This window comes from Tupaia chinensis, unplaced genomic scaffold (assembly GCF_000334495.1).
Source record: "Tupaia chinensis unplaced genomic scaffold, TupChi_1.0 Scaffold000330_1, whole genome shotgun sequence".
NCBI lineage: Eukaryota > Metazoa > Chordata > Mammalia > Scandentia > Tupaiidae > Tupaia > Tupaia belangeri.
The window spans coordinates 771,931-779,656 of NW_006159824.1; the positions used below are offsets into that span (position 1 = coordinate 771,931).

At 40.2% G+C, this 7,726-nt stretch overlaps 1 protein-coding gene and 1 non-coding gene across 2 annotated transcripts in view; one reads left to right on the forward strand and one right to left on the reverse strand.

The window, feature by feature from the left end:
* Nucleotides 1-7,726, reverse strand: part of DNAH2 (dynein axonemal heavy chain 2) — a 159,937-nt gene that overhangs the window by 133,784 nt on the left and 18,427 nt on the right. The gene's annotated exons all lie outside the window — the stretch shown is intronic.
* Nucleotides 6,945-7,052, forward strand: LOC114008390 (U6 spliceosomal RNA). Its single transcript, XR_003549938.1, has one exon. It is a non-coding gene; the product is annotated as a U6 spliceosomal RNA (small nuclear RNA).

A 7,726-nucleotide genomic window follows, 5' to 3' on the forward strand; every position in this document is an offset into this window, starting at 1 on the left:
GGCATGCACCCCATAGCAAAAACTTCTCCAAAAAAAAAAAAACTAATGAGAATCCCTCAATGGATTCTTCACCCACCAAACAAGATTCCTTCAGAAATTAACTTGCTCTTGCAAATGACCTTGACCAAAGAACAGCTGTGCAAAACAAACTTAAAGTTGTATTGTCAAGTGGTAAGATGAGGATAAAAAACTTGTATATATCTGTTTAGGAATGCACACACACACGCGCGCACACACGCGCGCGCACACACACACACACACACACACATAGGTGTATAAATCCCTGAGAAAAACTAATGTAAATACTTACATATGAAACTAAGTCAATATACAAGACATTGAAGAGACGAAGATTAGTCTAAAACCTTGCCTGTGATTTCTCACTTTCTGTCTCTCTGTCTCTCTCTGTCTGTCTGGCGAGCGCACGCGCCCTATAGCGAAAAACCTCTCAAAAAAAATTGTAAAAAAAAAAAAAAAAAAAAAGAATTATTTTATTGGGGCCAGCAGGTGGCATGGTGGTTAAAGGAGCAAGACTCCCACGTAGCCGACCACAGTTTGAGTTCCAGATTTGGCAGCTTGCTTTTTCACTTTCGCTTTCTCTCTCTAGTCAAATTGAAGAACAATGATAATAAGTAAATAAAATAATTCATTTTTTAAAAAAGAATTTATTGGGACCGGCAGTTGGCATAATGGATATGTCACTGGATCCCATGTAGTCGACTGAGGTTCGAGTCCCAAACCTGGTGGCTTAAACTCACACCAAACGCGTGTGCGTGCGTGCCCAAGATCCCAAGAAGAGAATGGAGGAGAAGGGATTGCGGTGTGGCCATACCCCCCGGGGGGTGATTTCTCGCTTTCTGTCTCTCTGTCTTCTTTGTGCCACCACTTTATAGCAAAAATCTCTAAAAAAAAAAAAAAAGAATTTAACTTTATTTATTTATTTTAATTTGATCAGAGAAGGACGGAGTGGGGGGTGGGGGGAGTGAGAAAGCAAGCCATCAGGTCCAGGATTCAGACCAGGGTCAGTCATGTGGGAGTCCAGTGCCCTTAACTACCACACCACCTGTTGGCACCCCATTTTTTATTTTTTTAACCTTAGCCATTCTGACTAGAGCTAGTCAGTATCTCGTTGTGGTTGTGATTAGCATCTCCCTTATGATGAAGGATGATAAGCATTTTTTGGCCATTTGCATGTCTTCTTTGGAAAGTTATTTGTTCAGCTCATTCGCCCATCTTTTTTTTATTTATTTATTTATTTATTTATTTATTTATTTATGTGTGTGTGTGTTTGTGTGTGTGTGTATTTATATTTTTTTGTTTTTTTCACATAAGGTGCTTGAGTTCCCTGTGTATTATGGTTATCAGTCCCTTGTCTGAGCATATTTTACAAAAATCTTTTCCCATTCTGAGGGTTGTCGATTCACATGTTACTGTGTCCTTTGCTGTGCAGAAACTTCATAGTCTGATATAGTCCCACTTGTCTATTTTAGGGATTATTGCCTGTGCCTCAGGAGTCTTATGTAAGAAGTCTTTGCCTACTCCAATGTCTCCAAGAGTTTCCCCTGTGTTTTCCACCAGTAGTTTTACAGTTTGAGGTCTTAGGTTTAGATCTTTGATCCACTTGGAGTCGATTTTTGCTAATGGTGAGAGACAGGGACCCAGTTTCATCCTGCAGGTGGATACCCAGTTTTTCAGTGCGATTTGCTAAAGAGATTTCTTTTTTTCTTTTTCCCACAGGATTGTCTGGTGTCCTTTGTCAGAAATCAGTTGGCTATACACTTTGGAGTTTATTTCTGGGGTCTCTATTCTGTTCCATTGGTCTACCTTCCTGTTTTTGTGCCAGTACCATGCTGTTTTGATTATCACAGTTTTATAATATATTTTGTGGTCAGGGAGTGAGATGCCTCTTACTCCACTCTTCTTATGCAAGATTGCTTTGGTGACATGGGGTCTTTTATGATTCCAAAACAAATTTTTTTTTTGAGACGTTTTTGCTATAGGGCGCATGTGCTTGCCAGAAAGACAGAGAGAGACAGAGAGACAGAAAGTGAGAAATCACCACCCCCCCAGAGAGGATGACCATGTCTCAATCCCTTCTCCTCCATTCTCCTCTCGGGATCTTGGGCAGGCATGCACATGTGCCTGGTATGAGTTTAAGCCAGAATTCAAACCATGGTCGACTACATGGGAGTCCAGCAACATACCCATTACGCCAACTGCTAGTCCCTGATTCCAAAACAAATTCTATGACTGTTTTTTTCTAAATCTGTGAAGAATATCTCTGGTAATTTGATTGGGATTATATTAAATATCTATATTAATTTGGATAGAATTGACATTTTGGTTATATTAATTCTTCCAATCCAGGAACATGGGATGTCTTTCCACTTTCTTGTGTCATTTTTTTTTTTAGCTTTTCATATGAGTAAGTTTTATACATACACACACACACACGACATTTCCACCCTCACATCACATTGATCTTTTTTTTTCAGCGTTTGTGTAACAATTATGTTTTTTTTAACTCATCAAAGAAAGCATGTGCTCTCTGGAGAGAGAGAGAAAGAGAAAGAGTGAGAAAGCTTTCCCCAAGGGCTGGCCACACTACAACCCCTTCTCCATTCTCCTCTCTGGATTTTGGGCACACACATAGGTGCCTGGTGTGTGTTTCAATCCACTGGGTCCAGAACTTGAGCCACACAGCCAGCTGTGTGGAATATACCTGCCTTAACCACCACACCGCTAGTTGGCCCTTAGAACTACTCTTTATCATTTATTTAATTTTAAACATTGAAAATAAATGCTGCCAGCAGGTACTATAGTAGCTAAAATGTTGGATTCCCACATGGTCAACTGCAGTTCAAACCCTAGACCAGGTGGCTTGAAAATCAAGCCAGTCTGGGCTGGCAGGTGGCATGGTGGTTAAAGATGTTGGACTCCCACATGGCAGACCACAGTGTAAGTCCTAGACTTGGTGGCTTGCTTTCTCACTTTCTCTTTCTCTCTCTTTCTCATGCGCTCTGTCTCTCTCTGGTCAAATTAAAATAAATAGAAACATAAATAAATGAAGTTACATAAAATAATTCTTAAAAAATAAATAAATAAGAAAGAAAGAAAATCAAACCAGGCATGGGTGCATGTGTGCCCAAAGCCCCAAGTGGAGAATGGAAGAGAAGGGATTACAATATGGCCATCCCCCAGGGGGGAGGGGTGATTTTTCACTTTCCCTCTCTCTGCCTCTGTCTCTCCAGAGAACGCAAGTGCCCAATGGCAAAAACAAACAACAAAAAAATGGAAATAAAGTACAAAAGAAAAATTAGTCTTTCTTTCTTTTTTCTTTCTTTCTTTCTTCCTCCTTTCTTCCTTCCTTCCTTCCTTCCCCCCCCTCTCTTTCTTTCTTTCTTCCTTTCTTTCTTTTTTCTTTCGTTTGCCAGAGGATATGTGCACTCTCCAGAGACAGAAAGGAAAAATGAGAAGCGCTCCCACCATGGGGGATAAGAAGTTAATTACTCATTTTTCCACTACCCAGAAATAAATCTTGACATTTTGTGTCCATTTTTTAAAAAGATTAACAACTGTTATTTTTACTAAGATTACATATGTTGGGACCAGCAGGTGGCGTGGCGGTTAAAGCGCTGGACACTCCCACATGGCCGACCATGGCTTGTGTCCCGGACCTGGCAGCCTGCTTTCTCAATTTCCCTCTCTCTCTGTGTCTCTCTCTGGTCAAATTAAAATAAATGAATGAATAAATAAAATTAAGTAAATAATTCTTTTTAAAAAAAAAAAAGATTATATATGTTAACTATACATAACTAAATCAATGCAGAAAGATACAAAGTTAAAAGCAAAAGATACCATCTAAAATTCCACACTCAGAAATTAATATTGTTCACATTAGGGAAAACATTCCATTTTTCCATAGATACATACATATAAAAAAATTAAATGGTTCTTTTAAAATAAAATCATACTATTTCTATTAAAAGTATTAAATTTAAGGACCAGCAGATGGAGTAATGGTTACGTTGCTGGACTCCCACATAGTTGACCTTGGTTTGAGTTCTGGACCTGGCGGCTTAAAACTCATGCTGGGCACATGTACGTATGTACCCAAAATCCCAATAGAAGAATGGAGGAAAGGGGATTCTGGCTGACCATCCCCCCTGGAGGGTGACTTCTTACTTTCTTCTGTCTCTTTCTGTCTCTCCGGCAAGTGCACGCATCCTATAGCAAAAATCTCTCAAAAGAGAGAGAGAGAGAGCTGGATCCCACATTACCAATCAACCAAGTGATTCAAATCCCAAGAACCAGTGGCTTGAAAAATATGCTAAGCACACACATGTGTATGCCTGCCCAAACACGGGGTGGAGAAGGGATTGTGGCACAACTATGCCCCATCGCAGGAGTGTTTCATGCTCCATCCCCTGTCCCTCTCCAGACAGCATACTTGCCCTCTAATGAACTTTAAAAAAAAAAAGGTATTAAATTAATTTTATGGGCAAGTAGGTACTGTGGTGTTAAGGTGCTGGATTCCTACATGGATGATTGTGGTTTGAGTCCCAGACCTGGTGGTTTGCTTTCTCACTTTCTCTCTCTCTCTCGCTGGTGAGCATACATGCCCTATAAAAAATTATGAAATAATAAATCATAAATAAAGTGAAATAAATAATTTTTAAAATTTTTTAATTTTAAATTTAATTTTACTTGAATTTAATAGAAAAAAAAGAAATTGAAGCAATTATAAAAGAAGTGTTGACCTTCAAATAAATGTTTCTTCAGACAGGTTTCTTTTTTTTTTGGAGAGGTTTTTGCTATAGGGCACGTGCGCTCACCAGAAAGATAGAGACAGAGAGACAGAAAGCGAGAAATCACCCCCCAGGGGGGATGGCCACACCGCAATCCCTTCTCCTCCATTCTCCTCTTGGGATCTTGGGCACACACACACGCACACGCGCCCAGCGTGAGTTTAAGCCACCACCGGGGTCGGGACTCGAACTGCGGTCAACTACCTGGGAGTCCAGTGACATAGCCATTACGCTAACTGCTGGTCCCTAGACAGGTTCCTTACCCAAATACCCTTTTTTAAGATTGTAAGTAAGGAAGATTATGAAAATTATTAAATCCTCCCATTACCTTTCAATTTTAAGTTCTAGTGACTCATTGCTTTGAAAAGCAAACGTGTTGCATCCTCATACTCTCATTTCCCTAGCGTTTCCTCATATTTATTATAGTATCAATTTTACATTGTCCAGGTTTATCATATTCATGTTCTATAATTCTTATTGTCATTTAGCATTAGTTCTTTATTCAAATTAATTGATGGGGCCAGCAGGTGGTGTGGTGGTTCAGGCACTAGACTCTCATGGCCAATCATGGTTCAGGTCCTGGACATGGAGGCTTGCTATCTCACTTTCTCTCTCTCTCTTTTTCTAGTCTAATAATAATCATTTTAAAATGAAATTAATATTTTTAAAAATTGAATGTTCATTGGTTCTTTATTCCTGAGTTTTTTGTTTCATTTATTAATTGACTGGATTTCAGTTGATATTATTTCTATTTTTGTATGGTTCTTTTTTTTTTTAGGTTTTACTATAGGGAGAGTATGTTCACTGGAGAGAGAGAGAGAGAGTAAAGTGAGAAATCACCCTTCAGGGAAATGATCATACTGCAATCCCTCTCTTCCATTCTCCTGTCAGGATTTTGGGCATGCATGCAGATGTGCTCAACGTGATTTTCAAGCCCCCAAGTCTGGGACCCAAATCATGAAGTTGGCCATGTGGGACCCAGACACCTTAACCTCCACACCACCTGATGGTCCTTTTTTTTTTTTTTTTTAATTGCCAGCATGCACATGCATTTGTCAGAGAAAGACAGAAGATGAGAGTGAGCGAGAGAAGAAGAAAGTACCCCTCAATGGGGTATGGTCACGCTGTAATCCTTTCCCTTCATCTTTCCATCCTGGCAGGATTTTGAGCACGCACACACATGCACCCGGGGTGTTCTTCCAGACGCTGCGGCCAGGTTTAGAATCGTGGTTGGTTATGGAATATCCGGCTCCCTTAACTACTAGGCCATGGGGCCAGCCCCAATACGGCTCTTTAAAGTCTGAAGATGACAGCCTACTTGTTGCCTTTCACTTGAACATTTTGGCTGAGAATAACACCCTGGGGTCATACTGTGTATCTTGGGGAATTATTTATGAAGGGTCTAGATGTTCAGAGAAGTCTGACACCAGCCTAATGTTTCCTCTTGGTAGGTAAATTGGTTTCTTGACTAGGGACCTAACTAATTTTTTCCCCACTTTTTTTTTTTAGAGAGAGATTTTTGCTATAGGGCACATGTGCTCACCAGAGAGACAGAAAGAGAGAAATCACCTCCCTCCCCCCCCCAAGGGGAATGGCCACGCCACGATCCCGTCTCCTCTATTCTCCTCTTGGGATTTGGGGCACATATGCACATGCACCTGGTGTGAATTTTAAGCTGCCAGGTCCGGAACTCAAACTGCACTCGACTATGTGGGAATCCAGCGACGTAACCATTATGCCATCTGCTGGTTCCCCCTATGTTTTATTTTGAAAAATAATTCCAAACCATAGAAAAGTCACAGGAAAATTATAATGCACAACAACACACCTTCACCCAGATTCGTTAATTAGTAACACCTTGCCATATTTGCTCTCTCTCCCACGCTCCCCTCTTGGCTGAGCCATTTGACAGTTAACTACAGACGTTGTGACATTACACTCTTAGATACTTCTGCATATATCTCGTCAAAGCAAGGATTTTCTCCATACCACCCAACATTGTAATTATTATACTCAGAAAAATCCACATTGTACAATACTGTATATAACACACAGGCTGTATTCCATTTTTTCCAATAGTATGAATAATAGCATTTATAGTTGTTTTCCTCCCCATCAGAATGCCAACAGTGATCTGTGCTCGCTTTGGCAGCACATAAGCTAAAAATTAGAACAATGCAGAGGAGATTAGCATGGCCCCTGCGCAAGGATGACACGCAAATTCATGAAGTGTTCCTTTTTTTTTTTTTTTGGAAAGTATATTCAAAGTGTTAAGTGAAAAACAGGTTCAACCAAGAATACTATACCTGACAAGATTATCCTTCATATGGGAAGAAAAGATAAAAAACACTCTCAGATAAAGAAAATCTGAAAAAATGTACCAACTCCAGACCAACTCTTCAAGAAGTTCCAAAAGGAGTACTTGACCAGGAAAACTACAGACACAAGAAATAAGAGAACAAAAGGCAGCCAAGAAAATGACCAACTTAATGTTAGGGACAAGAAATATCAATAACAACACTGAATGTTGCCTTCCAGGATTTAAACGAAACGATCAGACCACAGTAACACTGCAAATTCAACAGAAGAGATTAATTATATAAGACTGAACTGGTGAAACACAATTTTATGACTTTTGGGCAGGCTACTGATTTTTTTTTCACTATACTTTGCTTTCCCAATTTAAGGATTTAGCTTTCTTTTGAGCTGTTGATGGGTTCAGTAATTTGTTAAAATCTTTTTTCTGGGACCAGCAGTTAGCGTAATGGCTATGTTGCTGGACTCCCACGTAGTCCACCGCGGTTTGCATCCCAGACCCGGTGGCTTAAAACTCACGTTGGGCGCATGTGCGTGCGTGCCCAAGATCCCGAGAGGAGAATGGAGGAGAAGGGATTGCGGCATGACCATCCCCCCTGGGG